The 21,575-nt window shown below is 34.3% G+C and overlaps 1 long non-coding RNA gene across 1 annotated transcript in view; it reads right to left on the reverse strand.

The window, feature by feature from the left end:
• Window positions 1–1,401: 1,401 nt before the first annotated feature.
• Window positions 1,402–21,575, reverse strand: part of LOC308199113 — a 36,304-nt gene continuing 16,130 nt past the window's right edge. The window contains exons 3-5 of the long non-coding RNA XR_013954400.1: window positions 21,018–21,098; window positions 7,927–7,972; window positions 1,402–4,444 (exon numbers count right to left, since the gene is read on the reverse strand). This is a non-coding gene — a long non-coding RNA (uncharacterized lncRNA). The remainder of the gene's footprint in view (window positions 4,445–7,926; window positions 7,973–21,017; window positions 21,099–21,575) is intronic.

Genomic DNA, 21,575 nt, shown 5'->3' on the forward strand with positions numbered 1-21,575 from the left:
AAGGAAAGAGTCCTTAAATTGAAATCTGTCTATCCATACTGCTGTACTGTAGATGTTATTTCTGCAGTGTAGAAGAAGGTCATTACTAAAATTAGAAAGTGAACCCAGTATCCCACTATTTTATCTTCACTTAGAGAAACAGGTTTTACTGGATAGGAATTTCAGAGAGATAAAAGACCTTAATAGCTGGAGCTCTATCTTTTCCTATGTAAAGCATGATTACAGTGTACCAACATTAAGGATATTAGCTTAGAAAGTATTTTGAATATGTTGATTATAAAAAGGAACTATTAAAATACGTCCTATTTCTATTTTAACTAGATTGTTATTTCACAACTTGCTCTGAACAGGAACAGCATATTAGCAACCCTACATCCAGAGAAAAGCATATCAGTAATTGAATCTTAATACATCTTAGTTCTCTTTTTCAGAAACGGACCAATTGGTTATTTGAGCTATCAGAAGAACTGAATTGTGTTGGCTCATATATACCAGCAATAGTACCAAGGATTGCTTAGTCCCCTTCACTATTATCTGTGACAAAATAAATACATAAATACATAGATAGAAAGATATCAATGTAGATGGGTTAAAGGATGTTTTGAATGACACATCTCATGTAGATTTACATGCCTGTGATACAGATGATTAAATGTGAGCAAGTCATTAACTCTCTCATTCTAAGCAGAAAGGGACTGGTAATTTGCAGATATTCGTAGACATCTGCTGTATGATTAATCTTTATTTGGTGATGTCTGAGGGTACTATGACTTTTTCATCCTATTTGGGTGTAAAATATAATGGAAAGTTTTGCAAATAAATAAAATCTAGACTTATTCACTGAACATCAACTCAAAAGGTGACTAGGAGTTCCCTGTAACATACCGAGGAATAATAAATACTATTGCAGCAACGGAAAAATTCTCACACTATGTCAGGAAACCCAGAGCTTCAGAATACAGAGAAGCCTTTAAATTTATGTAATATAATTTTTAGTTTTATGTTGTCTGTGTACTTTTTGCTTCTGTGGCCATCATCTGCCTCGCTAAAACACATGTCCCATTAAAATTGAAAAGCTGAAAGGAGACAACCTAAGAATAATCATTACAAGGTTTTTGTTATTTATTTCTCCAAATATTATCCTGTGAAAGTAAAATTCATTTTAGTGTAGGAACTCTATGTTAATATAAAGATTAACAATAACTTCATTGAGTCTTGATCCTGCTGCATCAGACACGACCTTCATCTATCACAGCACTTAAATATGTGCTTAATTTTAAGTAAGCAAATAATATCCTTGAGTTTAGAGACACTGTTTAAACTCTTAAACAAGTTCGCATATCCTTTGTAGATTTGGACTTACACATTCAGAACACAGAATCTAAAGGATAAAACTGAGCAAAACCTTGTTAGTTTTCAATAAACTTAACCTTTGCTCTATCAGCTGCTGGTCTAGGTAATGGAATGATCGATAACTATTTAAAGTTTTAGCCAGGTTAATAATTACATAGAAACAAGTTGCAGATTAAGTGAAATGCCTGCCTGAGGTATATGTCTGCACTTTTCACACAGATAGAGATAAACCTTCAACTGTGACATTTAAATTAGTGAACTTAAGTTGAGAATAAACAGTTCTGTAAGTGGAAAGCTCTTCTAACACCCCTCCTCAAATACAACAGCAGTAAAGCTTATCTTATAAGCTTATTATACAGGCACTTTATTTTTTTCCACTTTACACCACTAGTAACAGGTTCTCCTTATGTAAATGGCCACTTAAAATTTCTTCTAAATTCCATTCAATAGCTTTCTATTTTCATTGTGGTGTCAGAATTTCTTCTATTTTCTTTCTCATGTCCATCCTTAAGAATGAAACTTACTGACTATTAACTTATTATATATTTTTAATTTCTGTGTTCTGTCCCACTTAGACCTCTTTATTATACAATAATGTGATTTCCTAGTTATTGCTGTCTTACCTTGTTTATGATTCTTTTACATTTTTTTTTTTTTGGAAGAGAGAAAATAACACGTCAACTAGAATCTATGGCATCATATTGAGAATATCTGTATGACATATTACTGTCCTCTATAGAATTCACAGCAAGACAGACAAAGAAATCTTAGGAAAAAAATATTATGAACAAAATTATGTTAGTTAATGTCACAACATGAATCTTCTCTAAGGAGAATATTTCATTCAGAACAATCTTCAGTTTATTCTATAGTGCCAGCCTTCTCCAGGATGTTGCAGTTGGGTATGCATTACTTTTATTTTCTGTTTATATGTTATGACAGTAGAGGTAACAAGTAAAACAGAAAAACAGAAACAAAGGCAAAACTTCGATCTCAGGCCTTTTAAGACAGCATGCACATTTACTGTTCGGCCTGCCCTGCATTCTTCGGGTAAATACTAAAATGGATGAGACACTAATTTATGGAATCAAGTGTTTAAAAGTTCTTCATCTTTTGGACACTATCAAAATGTAAATAGCAAGTAGTCATCCTTGAGTGAAAATCTGTTCAGGGATGAAATCCTTTCATATGCATGGCTATATTCTCTGAAAACTCTTGGAGAAAAAGGTGGTCAGACCAACTTTAAAAGAGTTGGGATGAGCGATAGCAGATTCAGGAAGAGAAGTGAAAAATAAAAATTGACACTTTCAGGGACACTACAATTATTTTATTCATGGAACATCTGGAAGTGTGTGCAGCATCAAGATCAAGATATTTATTTGAGAGATCAGTTTTGGCTCTCCACGTGTCACACTAACAAAAACGTTGTAGGATAACAGCAAAGGAAGAAGGTCAGTTGCAAAGTTTGAGATAGAATTATTTGCTTCCTCCTCTAGGATTACCTACGCTTGGCTGTGATTTTAATGGCTTAGTCTATATAGGTGAGAGCAAAGTAAATCCTTTTAAAACAATGTAGTGGTGAAACTTCAAGAAGTATACACACAGTATTTGTCTTCATCTGTTTTCTCTTATGGCTTTTACTGCAACTCAGGAAAACAGGTCTCATTATTTTTTACTTTCAACTGTAAATAAACCTAGAAAATCTATAGGCCTTGGGTAGGCAAGTCAGCTTTGCTGAAAAATCTCTTATTAGATCAATAGAGTTTTCCTGGTGATTTCAAGAGGAACAGACCTCTAATGGATTTTAACTTTTTTTTTGTTTGTTTTGTTTTTGTTTTTCTGATATAGTTTGCAGAATGCAAATGCTTTCCCTTAATTCTGAAATAATTTTTGAGTTTGTGGCATTTGACATTTTCTAATTTTAGCAAGAAAGCCCGTCTGCCTTTCCTGTATAAAATAAAAAATTAGAAGTCATTCTTCTCTGATGTTATTAACAGTTTCTATACCAAAACAGTGTAAGAACACTATCCTTTTTAAAAAAGCAGCATTTTTGTATGCACCCTGAAAATAAGAGTTTCAGATTCAAATATCCAGATTGTTTGATCTGAAGAAGACACGGAACCAAAAGTTCATGTCTGAAATTTACTGTAATTGTGTCAAAAAGAAAATGATATGAACTTTCTCTAAACTTTTCTTATGGGAACAGAAATTTCATTGAACAAATACTGATTAGAAGATCTTCCCAGTGAATTCAATTATTTAAAAAGAGTGGAGCAACTTCAATAATAGAAATTCCACGAACCAGAATATCCTGTAATTTAGTAATTTGGCCACTCTCTTACAAAATGATGTTCATTTCTCTCAGGCAAATGTTCGAGCACAGATAGGATTTGAACTTTGCTCACCTATTTACAAAATAAGATTTCTACATGTCCATTGAAAAATACTGATGAGAGTTCAAGTAAGATCATAGTTCAGGAATCTTCCATTTGAGTCTTATACCTGGTGCTATTATTGTAGCTAGAAGCATAAACTAGTCAAGTGGCCTCACTTTTTCAAGTCTCAGTTTCTTAGTTCACAAATCTGCGATAATCATGAGACACCACTGCAGAGGCGATATCACTGCATTTCATTCTACCACTCTAGTTCATTGATTTTTTAATATTTTTTTTAACCAATCGTATTTCTGCTGAGTGTATCAAACCCAGTACGCTATTTGTGGGCTTTCTACACTTTAACTGTTGTCATGTAAACTAGGCTAATCTGTCATCCCTCTGTGTAATGATCATTTATTTCCCTTACAAAATATCAGATCCTTGAAATTAAGAAAAACAAAAGACCGAGGCAGATAAAGCCCTCCTCCTGCCAACCCTTCCAGTTTAATCTTTTACTTAAACTTTGCATTCTATTTATTTATTTAGTATTGTCCAGGAGGAACCCCCAGGCACAAAAGCATGAGTGATGTACATTCAAGAAGCACAGATTCCTCATGTTTTGTTCCACTGGTTCATTTGCCGTCGTGTCACATACTCTCATCCAGATGGTTATAGGCATCCTGCCATGGTTTTCTTCTTCTTCAAGGCCTTGATAACTGAAAGAGTAAAAAATGCTTTAAGAGCCACGGGATTAGGATGCCTGCACTTCCCCCAAAAGACCAAAACCATTGGTTTGCTATCTGAACTCCTCTTCATGACACTTATAGCAAACACCGGATTAAAATTCTATACGCTGATAGTGACTCAGAAATATAATAAAAATACATCTTAAATTACTTTGTCTTAATTAGATATGTGATATTCACTGTCATTAACATATATATTTTATATAGCATTGTCCTGGTTACAGAGCTGTTACAGAGTTAATTTTCATAATAACTGGTAAGGTGCTGTGTTTTAGATTTAGGAAGAAAATAATGTTGATAACACACTGATGTTAAAACTCAACCTATGAGTTTTACTTTTTTTTTTTTTTTCCACTTCCATTTCTCTTCCCCATCCAACTGTGGGGGGAGTGAGTGAATGGCTGTGTGGTGCTTAAGTGCCTGCCGGGTTAAACCACAACAACCACATGTACAGAACTACAGTTCTTCCTTATCCAAATCTTTCTTGGCCATGGTGTATGAAGTGGCATAGTCCAGGGCTATTCCCAATATGCGGCTTTATGATTCTATGATTCTATGAATGTGGCCTCCCCATTATGGATCCTAAGTGTGTATGGTAGTATGAAAGACCATTTTGTGCCTAGTTGCCTTGGTGCAAGAGAACCATTGTCTTATTTTAATAGAGTAGCATAGACATAACCTCATCGTCTCATTAATTTCGGTAGGAATCTATGTAAATGTTTCATCAATAGATAATTTTTGCAGAACCAGAGCCTAAACTTTTCAAATATTTTCAGAAACTGTTCTTAACAAATTGTATAATTAATTCTTGTTACTACTCTTTAAATGCAGTATTTAATGAGCAGTATATAATTAGGTACATTTGTATATGAAGCAAGTTATTTTAAATAATTTATTCTGTGGAGGAAAGAAGACTGCACTAAATAATATATCTAGTGCAAAAAATGTTTACTCAGCCCTCGTGATAACCATTTCTCGTGCTTCAATACTTTATCCACACGCCAATACTGCTATGAACTGGAAGTGGTCCCATCACAGGTAATTAGATGGCCACTGACTCAGCTGAGTTTCTTTATCAGACTTCATTGGCATTTTGCAGCAATTTGTCTATCTCACAGCTGTAAAGGCAATGGTTTATACTCAGCATGTGCTGAGTTTAAGAACAAGTTATCAGTAAATTAGTCAAACTTAGTGTGAAGGTCAACAGCTTACTGTTACTTTTTCAATAGCTTTTATTTGTTCATCTCCTGCAATAGTTCTACCAAGTGTGCTACAGCTTCAGTGCCTACAACTGTGCAGTGCAATACCAAACTGATATTTGTCATAAAGGTCTTATAACAGTTTGTGTGTCTGGCCTAACTTGTCCAGGAAAAAATAAAAAAAAAAAGAGAGAGAGAATTAAAAATAAATTAATTAATCATGCAGTGAGCATCAGTTCTGTATTAGCCAAATAAAAAAATAAATAAATAAATAAATCACTTATAATACCATTACTAGCACAACATAAGCATTCTTCAAGAGATTACTGTTTAATTTAACCGCTGGTTCCTTCAGGTTTTCATAGAACCTGGTCATATGAATGATGTTTTAAAATTGCTTCAGTGGCTCAGTATGAATGTTGGTCTGAAACCTGAAGATTATCAGAAGGAAGGGAAAAATTTATTTCATAGGACCTCTCAATGAACTAGAATCTCAGGTGGTTTCTATGGTTATTTACCCTTTGTGTGAGCACACCAAAAATACTTTATAGCACATTTTGTTTTCATCTACTGTAAATCGATGTATTTTTACCTTTTTTTTTTTTTTTTTTAACCAAACATATCCATATGGTTTATGCTCCATTTCTGTTTCTGGAGATGAAATGACACATTTGTCTGTACTCAGATGCAAATATTATCTAAATTACTAATTAATACTGAAGCTTCTAGTGTGGTATTGGGAACATCCCTGACCAATTCATGTTATTTTACCAATCAGCATGACAGAAACTACATGTATTCCCAAGACATGCTTATGATTTTGGTAGGTGTCTCCATCATCTAGTCATCTTGTAGGTTTTCTGTTTTTAAGCTACTTTTTGTTACTTATTAATATCTCTTTGTAGAGCCTTTATGGACTGTCTCTTCACCTCACAGCCCACAGTCTACTCAGTGACTTCTCTGTCCCAATAAAACAAGTGCAAGGGATGGTGGCTGCACAATTTCCCACTTGAAAAGTCACCACTCTTGTGTCTATGAGAACTTTCCGACCAGATGCCCACCCTCAGGTCTTCAGCACTTCATGTTTTGTTTATTAAAATATGGACTCTTAAAACTTCTAAGTGTCTGTGATCATGCTAGGAAATAGTTGCTTCACAGAACTGTTGTTTTTGTCTGCACAGTTCAACAGATTTACAAAGCTGATGTAAATCTGCTGGTGCTTTGATGATAAAGCTGGTGTTTTGATGACTCTTGCCAACATGAGTGAAGTTTAAACCTCTCCTAACTTCTTTCTCTTATAGCAGAGTCAATAAAATGCGAATGTCTTGGGTTCTGAACTCTGATGGTTAAGGTGCAAATTTCCATTGCCCTTTTCTGAGGACGTTACTAATACAGAAACCTGAGAACAACATAAAATGCTGAGAGTAGATACATCACAACTCTAAATTCTGCAATATTTGTATGTCAGGGTGTTTAGATTTACAGCTGAGTCTCTAGAAATAAAGCAGAATAGAGTTTTGTTTAGAGAATGTCTTTTTAAGAATACGTGTGTAAAACCAAAGAAATCCAGTGAAATGGTTTTCATTTACAACAATCCAAAATATTGTCACTTCACAAGAAATACAATAGAAAACTGATTTAACTAATAATTATATCCTGCCAGGGACAGAATACTTTTAGGAACTAAACTTTTTAGTTTACTGCATACTTTTCTAGGTATAATTATTGTTTTATTAATGCTGCTCAAAATGATTGGCTAAACATTTTGTGCTTTTGGCATTTATCTTTAATTTGTTATGCTAAAAGTAATTTTGTATCTTCTGCTATGTATGCATTATACTTTACAGTTTCTGATGCTTTTAACATTGCTATTGTAGTTTATTACAAAGAATAAAGAATATAAAACACTTCCCAGAGTTGTATATAGTAATTAAAGTTTGTTCGGGAAGGTACAGACTTTCTGAGCATATCCACTGTGCAAGTGCACTGAGAAAATAGTGCAAGTGTCTCATTCTATCAGAAAACTATTTTTACAGAATTATTCTATTTTGTCCCCAATATCAGTATTAGAAAAGACAATGATGCAGCTCTTAGGAAAAAGTCTGATGCAAAATATTCCACTTCCCCGTAGAATTAATGTCATAACAAGCAATTTCCCATCACATTTTTGGCCAAGTTTCAAAATCAGTATGCCTTCCAGATAGTCTGCAAAACAGTGTAAACATAACATTTTGATCTGTTAAGAGTACTCACTATTGTCTAGACAGACAGTCCCAGGGCCTAGTCTTCCTTCACATAGCTAAGGAAAAAAGAAGAAAAGTGAAAGAGCTGAAAATATAGGCTTGGCTGTTCTGAAAACAGAACTAATTTTTCAAATTACTTTGATAAGTCTTGGATTTCAAGTTGTAGAGGCTACAAGTCCAGTGTTTCAGAGACAGAAGATATTAATTCTATACTTTTGAATAGTAACATTGGATTTATTCAATGGTCTTTGGTCTATAAGTAACAGAAATACTTAGTAATATCAATACTATTAGCTAGCTACAACATTAAATAGATCAGTTTCTTATCCATTGACCGTCTTTCAGAAGAAACTATCAAAACTCACCTGATTCATGCCCCTACCTGCCCTCTGCTTGGTCTTCCTTCCCTCTTGTCTTTCCACGTTCCTGTCTTCTCTCCTTCCTTCCCTCCTTCTTTCCTTCTTTCCTTTCTTTCTTTCCTCTCTCCTTTTTTCCCTCCTTTCTCATGTAGCTTTGCTTTGCTTCACTTAATTTTCATTTTCAGTCAGATTAGAATGAGCAAAGAAAAATCTGCAGTTGTGTTTCATTATTATTGTTATTATCGTCATTATTATTATTAATGTACGTGGATAATTTTGTTCAAGGAATAGTAAGTATATCACAACTCTACTCCAGAGTCTGTATCATCTCATTCTATTCAACTGAACATACTGATGTCCCAGTTATGATGAAGACTGCAGTCAGGCCAGATAACACCTATACTGGAGTTATTCTGCTATTAAAATGTTTAAAAGAGAATAAATAGTGGCATAATTTTAAAGCATTTCATGCCAGAGTAATAACAAAGATAAGTATTTCCACTCTCCAGTTGGTTTGGAATTTTATTTCTATAATCCAATCGTAATTTCATCTCTGATTCAAAATGGAACGGGCCAGATTTTTTGGTGGTGCAAACTGAGTTAGCTACTGTAAATATATGTTTTATTCAATTAAGATGTAAGACATCTTAAGAAATCAAACAATTAGTCAAAAGGAATAAAAATAAAGCAGTATTTTAGTGACATTTCTCCATTCGTTCATGTTTCATCTCTGCCAGTGTAGATTACTATGCAACAACATAGTTAACATATTGCATTTATAACCATATACTGAGTCTATTTCACAATCTGTTGCATACATTTAACAATATTTGGAAGCCATCCAAACTCTTATAAAAATTGATATATCTCTCATTAGCATTTTGAAGATGTCAGCCATTTTTATGCAGGGTAATAGAAAATAATCTGCCAAGGGTGTATGGCTGTGTGTCAGAACAAATATAATTAACATTGTGCCAGAAGAGCGTCCCCATGAGGGACTGAAGAAGTAGACCTTGTAGTCAATTACTGAAATTGGAAATGCTCTGTACGTCAGATTTGGGTGCATCGACAACTTGCACATAGAACTACCAGGAGCACAGTTTGTGAATGCTTGTGAAGAGATATATATTCACATCATTATCTGTGCCTTATTCGTGTTTGTTAAATGCCACATTTCCAAAAGAAATTAACATGCTCTAGTACTTCTACATAATAAACATATATTTAGCTAATAGTCATAGAAAGCAGGAAGAAACATTGCTGTTGTAGATGTTTAGCATTTTTGTTTATTAAAGGCCTAGGAGAGAGATAATGCACCTGAAAACAAACAAAAACAAAACAGGAAGGGAAGAGGAGAATGGTGTTATAAAAAAAAAAAAAAAAAAAAGTATTCCGGTATTTCACACAGTTATTTCAACCATTTCACACAGGGAAAGATAGCGCCAACACATTTCTTATATTTTTACTGTTATTCTTTTCTATCAACTACGTAGATTCTGCCTGATGACTAATGGCATTGAATATGAATTGATGAGATTCAAAATTGGTTCAAAATTTGTGCAGCAGAAAGTGTTTCAGTAAAGTCAGCTGTATTTGTTTGGAAATGACTAGTTTCAGACTTCTTTTCCTGAACACTTTTTCTACTAAAACTATCCACAATAGGAGTAGACAGGAGCCTGTCTGCTTACGACAATAAAAAGATCATAGAATCATAGAATCACTAGGGTTGGAAAAGATCTTCAAGATCATCTGGTCCAACCGTCACCCTACTACCAATGTCACTCACTAAACCATGTCCCTAAGCACCACGTCCAACCTTTCCTTGAACACCCCCAGGGACAGTGCTGCCACCACTTCCCTGAATAACCTGTTCCAATGCCTGACTACTCTAGCAGGATACAAGCTATGTGATGGCATTACAACAGTGTCAAGTGTGAATGAGTAAGTTCTGTTGGGAAGGAAGATTAGCAGTTCAAATTCGTTGACGGGATAACTAAAATTTCTCCAGTTTTAGTTACCTCAGAGTGGCCAGAGATAGTGGCTTAGATAGTATGTTTCTCCAAAATCACTTCATATAAGATAAGGATATAATCACTTCATATAAGATAAGGATAAGCTTACATGGGTTGTCTTCAGTACACAGTCAAGAGGATTTGCTTACATTATATAAAGCTTTAACCACTATGAAATTTCGACTTAACTGTTTTAAAGGAGCAACATACATTGTCTGCTGATTAGTATACTGTCCATCCATCACCTCAACCCTTGATTTGTGGCAGGACATATGGGTAGAGCTTCCAAACCAATCACTTGTCTGTCTGATAATCTGATATTTGGACATCACTCTTGTGAGTGATACATATGATTTTTTTATTTTTTTATTTTTATTTTTTATTTTTTTAGGTTGCAGAAACCTGCTACATCAAGGAGAGGTTTTGACTCCAGATTATGCTGGAGGGTCCAAGAAAAATTAGTTACTTGGTACAGATCTAAACAATGAGCTTGTTAGATAAGGATGAGCTACTTTTATGGTTACAGAAGCAAAAACAATTCTTGTCATTCCTTTCTTGCTGCCCCCCTCTTCCTCCTCCTGTCTCCGTTGATAATCTCTCTTTTGTCTGAACTCAGTGCCAAGTTTCAGTCGCACCCAGACACAGTGAATGCAAAGAGATTGTGCCTTCTGGGTTTGCTGGTTTTTTGAAAAAGAAACATTGATCTGTGTGCTATGTGTGCAGCGCAGATTTTCATTCTAATTGCCCAGGCAACCTCATGTACACACTGAACAAGACAGGTGACAGCAGAGAGATCTGCATAACTTCACATAAGATGGATAACGTACTTTGGACCTTTGGGCTTTTGAGCAATTGTCCAAGAATAGTCTGACCTATGTAGGATGAAGAGATTGGACTTCTTGTGCTATCTGATTCATTCATAATACAGTAGAAAGTACCCAATAATTGCTGTGTAAATATCATACACTGGGAGAGAAATGTTAAAAATATACAGAGAGCATAATGTATTTTTTGTAGCAGATTAAAAGTGCATGTAAATTGGATTGTGTCAGAAAAACAAGTCAAGGAAAGACAAAACTAATATGATTTTTTTTTTTTTAAATTCTATAAGTGTTTTAATACTTTTGACAGCATTGTAAGGCAAAATGTTTCGTGTACCTTAAAAATAGTTCATCAAAGAAAGCAGTTTTTTAAACGTTGCCATCTTCCTTTATACATGTTTCACCTATCACAAGAAAAACCACCTGCTAGCAAAAGACTATTCAATTTTCAGGCTGGTTTCTCTCTGGGGGCATTTAGGTCCCAGTCTCCAAACATGTTGTGGTTCTCTTTGACCCTGTGTACTTGAATTCCTCTCTGGTGAAAAAGCAAGGTGAAAAGACTGAAGTCTGAGTAAAGAGCTTTCAGGCAGCCTATGAAACAGTTTTGAAAATGGTCTCAGATAAAACAGTTTAGACCATCTTCTGTTATGACTGAATAGGAGTATATCTACAGGTACCTACTTGTAATACAAAACACACATGACCAAAAAAACACTCTCCAGAATATTCAGAGATATGAACCGCTGGTACAAAGGTAACAATGAACAGTGTCTATAACTTCTGGTAATAAGAAATTTCAATCATTACAGAAATTAACATATAAATTAGGTTTACATCTGGGAACCTAAACTCCCTATCACACTCTTTTCCTTTTAATTCTTGTTTTTGTTATTGGTGCTGCCCTTTTCATCACTATCCAGGTTTATTTTATTTATTATTATTATTAATTTTTTATTTTTAAATCTGATGTTTTCAATGACAGTGAAATGCAATTTGAACAGTGTAACTGTTATGGATATGCATAGAGACAGTAAGACTAGTTTTTAAAATAACTAACTTGTTCATAAGTGATGAGTAGAATTTGGAAGAAGCTTAGGGATAGAACTGGAAAAAATTCTATCCAAATTCTGTTTTCAAAGAAACAAAAAGCTTTTTTTTTTTTTTAATGTATATATTTTTCAGAGGTTCTTGCAAAAGTGTTTATTTATTTACTATGATTCAGGGTTTAAGAAAAGTTAAGGCTTAAGAATCACTTTGAATTAAGAGATTTTAATTTATAAAATATCCATTTTTATATTAAATTTACTCATATTTAAGTTAAAAGAGACATTTTACTATGCCTTTATCTTCATATCAAAAGACGGGAAGTCTTTGAAGTCCTTACTCATCTTATTTCAGTTCCTATTCCATTTAAGACATTACTCTTGTAAATCACTCAGACTGGCTCTCTGTGCTTTAGTTCTCCAGCTGTAGGAGCAGTCCCACCCTTGAAGGATTATTTTGAGGATAACTGCATTAAAGACAGTGGGGCTTGAGATGCAAATAGTTACAACTGAGAGAAAGAATTCAAATGTTTTTCAGTAGAAATAGTTGACTATGCTATCAGCATGCAAACCAGGGTTTACATATACAAAATACTATATGCATACACATATATGTATATATGTTCATACACATATATTTTGAGATGGAAAGTAGATATTTAAATTAGGCAGACAAAATGTCTAGCATATAAATGTGTACTAATCTTCTAAACGGCATTGGTTTATATTTTCCATCTAATTTTGATTTCACTTTTCCAAAACAAAGTATTTAAAACCTTAGCAAAACTGATAAAAGGCATTTTAGACAGATACAGTGTAAAGATCCTTGCAGGGTTATCAGCTTGTGAGAGCTCTGCCACCTGTAGCTTCCCAGCATTCCTTAGCTCTTTCCCACTGTTTAATTTTCCACTCTCCACTGGGCTGTTTTACATCCAGCTGTTAAGAGTTTGACCAGGTCCCATAACCCAGGCCATGTCAAGGTTTCAACAGGAACATGATAATGGAAACGGTGTGCTGGCAAGGCAAGTTTTTGCAAAGTTTTAAAAGAGATTTAAAGCTGTGGTTTTACTGTGGTACAAGCTACATCGGGGTGAGGCACAATAGGGAAACTTGTACTTGAGTCTATGAAAGGGATGCCAGGCAGTAATTTCCATTGTAGCCAAGATCTTAGAAAGCATATTGTTGAAAGAGATTCCAGAAGCAGTTAGACATATCTTCAACTGTTTTAAAAGAGTAAACAGCAACAACAACAAAATTAAAACATTTTCTACTCATTCCATGCCCAAATGTTTCCTATATGGGCTGGGAGCTGGAAATGTTTACATATTTTAAGCTCAAAATGGAAAGGTTGTATCGATTGAAAATCCATCAACTCATTCTGTGTGAATTTGCTGATGTTGGAGATTCTTTCTGTTGAACTTTTTGTGGGGGAAGATTTACTACAAAAGAGTCCCAAGACTGTAATCTGTTCTGTATAGTGGGTTTTCCCTTCTGTAACCACACAGACAATCAGCTGTTGTTTTTGAATATTTCTTCAGATCAGCCTTCAGTAGTTGTGATCCGGTTTGCAAAAATTTTTTCTCCCTTGTAATCAAAATTTAGGCAGTTCATTTTATTTTATTTTATTTTATTTTATTTTATTTTATTTTATTTTATTTTATTTTATTTTATTTTATTTTATTTATTTTATTTTATTTTATTTTATTTTATTTTATTTTATTTTATTTTATTTTATTTTATTTTATTTTATTTTATTTTATTTTTTTCCCAGTGGTGATAAAAACTAGAAAGCCAAACAAAGGTAGAAACAACCCCAAAACAGGTAAAGCACCCTCTAGGAAAGAGAACACTAAATTAGTTTCAGTGTTGAGATGGAAGTGGTAACAGTGTCTTTTATAAAGTTCCCATTACAAGATGCTGCATTCTGCCACCTATAATTTTGTCATATTTTAAATAATTGAGCTGACATTTCAAAAGCTGTTTGCTTTTCTTAGGCAGAATTACATTATTTTTATGTATATTTTAATTTAAGTCAGAATGATTTGGATATTTCTGAGAATGAAGCTTGAGAAAAATATATTGCTTTGTTCATATTAAACAAGAAATCTTCCCTTTCAAGGAAAGTAAAAGTTATCTGAAGGAAAAAGAAAAGAGCCTTTATATCAGGGATGTGCCTTTTGCCATCCTCAGGAAAAGCATTGATTTGTCTGTTTTAAGTCTGTCTAGAATTAACAGTTCAAAAGAGAAGAATCCAAAAAGCCATTAAATGCAACAGTTGCTTTTATCTACGCTCGGACTTGTTTGCTTACTACTTGCTAATTCAGTGTTTTTGCCAGTTTTTATAATCTTAGAGACTTTGGGGCTGGCAAATCTGCTGCCCAGAGCCTTCAGCACTATTTTATCTTAGAGAATGACCACGGACTAAGTCCATCACTTGGGGTATGGCTCTAACACACTCACACATAAACAAACACATGCTAATTCATGAATGCTTACCATGTATTGACACAACACCATGAAGGATCTCCAAGGCCAGTAATAAAACTTTATGAGTTTTTTGATGCTTTTTAAAATGTAATTATTGTCAGGATAAATGTACATTATATTGTACTGGCATCCTGATCTGGAGTTTTACATACCTTACATGTCTTATGGCAGAGGAATATTGTGTACTCCATAAATACGTCCACTTTTGCTCCCTTTTCTTTTACCTCTGCAATTTAGTAAGACTCTTCATCTTGTACCAGACTTTTAACCTTGTAAGTATATACTTTGGTGGATGGTACCTTGCCTACTACACGTTCTGTAGAGACCACTTTGCCTAATTCTCTAGAAAACCTGTATATGATCATACCTATGTGAACACACTATCAGGAATAAATACTGAGCCTACAACCACAGTCAGTGAACATACCCATCCTGCTGTCTGAATAACCTTCTCCTGGCATTCTCTCTATCTCTTCCCTAGTCAGTATAAGGAGTAATGCGAGGCAAGAGAAAGAAGGAGGGTTAGGATTCTAATAAAGGAGAAATATGGGAAACAATAACGTTGGAGAGGAGGAGTAACAGGATTGAGAGTTGGAAAATGTAATATTGGGCTAATCAAGCATGAGACTGTGTGCCTGAGGGAAACAAAGCTGTGTGAACTTTGCTGTGGAGAAGGAGACTGGAGTCTGTTGTGTGGGCGATTGGGTCCATGAGCTAGTGAAGAGACAAAGTATAGACTAGTCTGACAGGAATAGTAACATGAATCCAGGAAGAATATGCTTTGCTTGAAAAAAATGACCACGGATATTAGATAGCTTTCTGAGGCAATGAGTAAAATTGGAACATAGTACAACAGACTTGGAGCAGGAAAATTTGAAAAGCCTAAGTAGAAATAATGGACTAATTATTGCAGGAAATGACTGTAAATACAGTCTATGAAAAGGAGATGGCAGGAACAGGAGAACAGAAGAGATTTTTGTTGTTATGTTTTATTAGTTTCAAAAGGCACAGAGAGATAGCAAACCAGCTATGTTGGAACTAAGACAAAGTAGGGAGGAGAATGGGAGGGAAAAGAGCCCGGGATGGTGAAATGGTAATAGGATGACTAAATAGGACAATGCAAAACAACTCAACATTGAGGTGAATAGACATACCTGTTAGAATCCAGGATAGATCACTAGATTTTTTAAATACTAAATTTCTTCTATCAACAATTTTCTTTTTCTGTCAGCTGATAGAAATGTTTAATGTGGGAAACATTTGCATTTATTTCATATGCACAGAGAATAAAAACCTGTGATTCCTATCACTTAGTTATTCTTTCAGCTCAAGACCCTGACCCCTTCTCAGGATGCATGGGGAGGTACTGTGATGCCCTGAGATGGATTGTCTCTTCTTTCAGATTGAAGCTGAAAGAAAGTCACATATGCATGCACAGAAGATGTACACAAATACATATAAGCAAATAAGGAAAAATAAGTGAAAGAACAAATAATTCAGAAGTTACAAAATTCCAGGGCAATGTTATTAGGGTAATATTGATTCATCATTATTATTAGGTGTGTGCATTATGGTACAGCCTTCAATGATGTGATCATTTCCACAAGAATCCCGGCTCATTCAGCATATGAGAGGCATATTCAAAGGGTGAATCAGGTCTGAATTAAAAGAGGTTGTTTGAGACTAAAATGGAACATCAAAAGGAAAAGGGAGGATTTCCTTGTTGAGATCTTTGAATATGATTCTGAGTAATTTCATTCCTTCCCTCTCTCTTCATAAGGTATCTATGTGATGTTAAACAAGTCATGCAAACAAGATGTTTCTGAGGCCATCACTAATTGCACGTCCTCATGTCGTAAATGCCCAGCATGAGAAAAAGATCTATTAGAAATGTACTGCTTTCAGAACTGTAACTGAACTTACTGGAACCTGAACTTGAAAAACGTGAAGAGTTCTATCAGCTTCTCAGGAAAATTAAGGAAATGTCCCAAGTGGGCATCCTAAAGCACCATGGATACTCTGACATTAAAACGTTTAATCTCTTCCCTCCTCCCTTCTCTCCCATTTGAAAATTGAAGGTTGCAAAGCCCTTGATTAATAGAGGTGCTGCAGAGATTAATTTGGGAACTTTTGTGAAACAATCAAGATAATCTATAACATTGAATACCATAAGAAGTACTAATCATAAAAATAATATTCGCCTACATGTAGAATAGTGATTCTTGGAAGTAGATAAAACCTGGGACATCAGGCTTTTTCACTGATAGCTACATTTAACTAACCTAAAATACAATTTTAAACAAGTTCTCAAATAAATAACCATCTTCTGTCCTTTCCAGTGAGCAATAAAGGGCCTTTAAAAACAAGAGCACATAGTCATGTAATTAAAGTTAATGTCCTAATGTAAATATAGAAGAAGGTTGAATTCAAATTGCATAGTGAATGTTAAAGGTGTCGTTTTCTAAACTCTAAGCAATAGATGTTTTAGTATTAATAAAGTTCTAGCAGCATTGCATGTGCATTTAGGCATAGAAGAGGTATTTATAAACTACATGAGTGTGTATCTTATATATCCATAATACCTGTTTTTCCATTGGTCTTGTCATAACTCTTCTTCATTGCTTTTCTTTCTATCATTTTGCCAGTGAATTAGGGGAATTCAGAATTTAGCTGTGCTCTGAAAAATGAACCAGGTTCTCTCTTAATCTGAAATAAAGTATTTGAACCAGCAAGTCTCAGTATCTGTGAAATAAGGTAGAACAAGCTTATGAATCCACAACTGAAATAGAGTTTTCTAATGCGTGTTCAGTGTGTGGGATTCAGTAGTGTACACTTTTGAATTGTTTGTTTTTCCAGCCTCTACTCTTAAAGAGGGTACATTATATGTGGTGGCAACCACAAAGGCATGGCTGCTGCCAAGAAAACATATTACTAAAGTTTGGTAACGTAGCCTAATTGTTTTCCCTCCCGTCAAGTTACCCAGAAATACTTGCTCTTCTACAGTTCTGCAGTAACAGTTAGTTAGATGAAATGACCTGCCTTCAGGAGAATTACAGACACTCTCTGAGTTTCCATTACAGGAAAAGGCTTCCTTCTTTGGGAAATTATGTATCCTCCTTGGGCTTTGTATTTTTACAAATGGAGATTTCTATCAGGAACAAACATTTTATGGTGAAAAATGTTCTTGCCTTGTCGACATGTACATAACATTCTGTGTGGGATAGTTGCAGGACATGAAATGACTTGAGAGTTAGTAAAGCAATAAACTGCAATGGAGAATAAACAAAAACAACTGGAGTGTGTAGGACTTGCATCTTCCTGATCCTTACCCCTGATGTACAGGGGAAGAATGAATGGACAAAGGCTACCAAGTGTTCCTGTACAAAGTAATTAGTTTCCTTCCATATCAGGAGACGATGATTCTAAAAATGGGAAACAATTGATCTTTAGAGGAACTGCTCCATATTCTCCCTTTAGAGTTGCACACAGTGTTTTTTGTGCTCCCTCAGGACTTGGTGCTGGAGCTTCAGTTCATTTAAGCATAGGACTTCATTTCATTTAAGCTTAGGGCTGTGCTTAAAAGACACAATTTTGGGCCTTAAAAAATGTGAAGACATAGAACACTCAGAGGTAAGCAAAACAAATTTGCTTATCAGTCTCTGATGGAAAGCTGGCGATTGTTTTCTTACTTATCTCTAAGTAATGACTATTAAGCTAAATTTGATAGACGGGAAAATTCTGTTGTCTGAGAAAAAATAAAATAAAATTAGAAAGCCTGAGAATGAAATACAGTTTGTTATAATGAGTCTAATGAGTTGTAAATGACTGTTCTTCAGTTAGTAGTGTAATTTGGAAGGCCCGGTTTTGCTGATTCTATATATGGAAACTGATATATTGATTAACTCTGTTAAACTAATTGAAGAAAGCTAACAAAATAGAATCAAGGTTAAGGAATACTACAAGGGCGAGATAATAAAAATAATTTAAATATTTTATGTCGATTTAAAAGAAGTTCAACTAAATCTTTTTGGTAGATAGTTTTTTTGTTTGTTTGTTTGTTTTTAATCAGGATAAGTTGTACTTTAGCATAATTATTCTCACAATACGATAAAAATAAAACTGGTTAACAATCTGCTGTTGTCCTTCCCTAAAAGGTAAAATGAAGCATGAATTAAAATGAGTTTGGGATTACAAGGATTTTTTTATTTTATTTTATTTTTTTTTATTTATTTTATTTTATTTTATTTTATTTTATTTTATTATTTTATTTTATTTTATTTTATTTTATTTTATTTATTTTTTTTTTTTTTTGAGAAGGAATATGGAGCTTTACATGTCCTGTGAGTTGCACAGAAAAATGCTTATGGGGCTAGGACATAAGACCTATATCCACACTCAAGTGGAGGGGAGCTCCAGAAATTGTTCACAGGTAAGAGATGATACCACCTGTGCACAGCTTTTGTTGCTCTATTTTAAGGTGGTGCAGTGCCACCCCTCTTGGTTCTTTCAGACTTCCCCAAAACACCAGCACTCACCTCTGACGCATCATGTGGGTAAGCATGTGAGATGCATTTTGTCTGTCTTTGAGTTATATTCAGACTCCTGAGCTATTGCTTGGTATATAAAGTATATGAATGAGGTGGCAGAAGAGAACTACAATATGATGAAATCATAGGGAACTTGCACTTATAAAATGTGTGTTTCATGGCTCATGTTGAAGACATCGTACGTCCTCTTGATCCAATAATTTTCCTTACAAAGAACCTTGTAAAAACTCCTGAACCAGATAATATTTTCCATGAAGAAATGCATTATCTACAATAACTTCTTTTGTGAATTTTCAACTTTTTTTAGTGATTTTTTGAAATTTGGGTATGGCCATTTTTAATATATTATTAAAAAAAATAAAAAAAAATACACTGAATTACCTTGATTTTCCTAATTATGTCACAGAATCACAGAATCACAGAATTGTAGGGGTTGGAAGGGACCTCAAAAGATCATTGGGTCCAACCCCCCTGCCAAAGCAGGTTCCTTAGAGCAGGCTGCCCACGTAGGTGTCCAGACGGGCCTTGAATATTTCCAGAAAAGGAGACTCCACAACCTCCCTGGGCAGCCTGTTCCAGTGCTCCGTCACCTTCACTGTGAAGAAGTTCTTTCGCATGTTGGTGCGGAACTTCCTGTGCTCCATTTTGTGGCCATTGCTTCTTGTCCTGTCCCCACAAACCACTGAAAAGAGGTTGGCCAAATCCCTCTGTCTCCCACACTTCAGGTATTTATAAACATCGATAAGATCAAATTTGACGATCAAATGTCTGTAGTCTAGAGCTGTTAGAACAAAGTTTCTAAACCACTGCAATCCAAAGATCTCACCATTATATTTAATGCAGCAAACAAACAAAATCCAGAGCAATATAAATATCATTATCTGAATTGACTAGGAATCTGGCACAATTTGCAGCTGGGCTATTTATTTTGCTATTGACAAAGAGCAGCCATTGGAAAATCTTGATTGGAATTTTGTTGCAACATTATTATCACTATGAAAGTTGTATTTTGTTTGAGATGTAGCCAGATTTTATTTATTTATTTATTTATTTATGTCACCAGAACATTTATTTTAGCCTTTTACTTTTCTCTATTTGGAACACAAAGACTTTGGGATTATGGAAGCTTCATTTTATCATCAATTTGGTCCCACTGGTAAATTTATTTGCTGTAATTAATTTTCCTAAAAATTAAAAAAAAAGTCTCTGTAGTGTGGTTCCTGAAAGTGAGCTAAGGCCCTTTAATTAGGGAATAAATAAATAAATAAATGCTTATAGAGTACTGTTGAGGAGGAGAATCCAGAATGGCATTTGTCTTTTTCATTGGCCTGATAGTCAGAGTTCCAATTTGTCACTCAGTTTGTCAAGACCTATGGAAAATTCTAGACATATTTTTTTGAAGTTTGAGGTTATCATATATATATGTATATCACATGTACATATATCATATATCATATGTATATGTATATCATATATCATATGTATATGTACACACACACATTTATATATATATTCTGCCATAAAACACAGAATAAAGTAGAAACACTCTGGAATTATGTTGCAACTTCAGAATTGCATCATCTCTCTGAAATGAAAGAGGAATCCTGGAGCCTGTGTAAAATAAAATGTATAAAATTAGCTCCGAATTTTAGCAATTACTGAATGAATCCAAGTTTTCCTGGTAATCTATTCATTCAATCATTTAATATTTTTATAATAGAAATAATGTAACACAAGTCCCAAACCATGTGAAGTCACCAGTGAGTAGCACAGGAACATTCTGGGACTGTATAATAAAACATAGAAAGTACTGTTGAAAAAAACATACTTACATTATGCTTAGTGCTTCTGATAGCAGCCATTTCTCATTAGTAGATTACATTGGGCTGGATTCTCGATCCTTTTCATTATTTCTGTCAGAAAAAAAAGACTTTATATTGACACATCCTAAATTCAAAATGATTTTTCTCTACTGTACTTAGGGGGCCTAGATTCTCTGTTATCTTGCATGGTGTTATTGTTTATATAATTTCAAAGTGTATATGAAAAGTAGAATGCTTTTGTACGTTATACCCATTTACCACATACACAAAGTAGAAAATTAAGTCTGCACATATATATGAAGACAACTTATTTCTGTTAATAATACAAAGATCACAGTTATCTTTTTGTAATACAAGATTGTTTTTTTCCACCATTATAAAGAATACTGTTCTTTGACTTTATTTTATTTAGGAAATCTATTAAACCCAATGACATTACAATTAGAAACATAATTACTTCATACCGTGAAAATAGCTTTATTTTGCAGTGTTTATTCCAGCTCTCATAATAATTTATTTATTTACTAATTCTGCATGAAAAAGAACATAGTTGTCTTAATCTCCAGA

This window comes from Anser brachyrhynchus, assembly GCF_964034855.1.
Source record: "Anser brachyrhynchus genome assembly, chromosome: 1".
In the NCBI taxonomy this organism is placed as follows: domain Eukaryota; kingdom Metazoa; phylum Chordata; class Aves; order Anseriformes; family Anatidae; genus Anser; species Anser brachyrhynchus.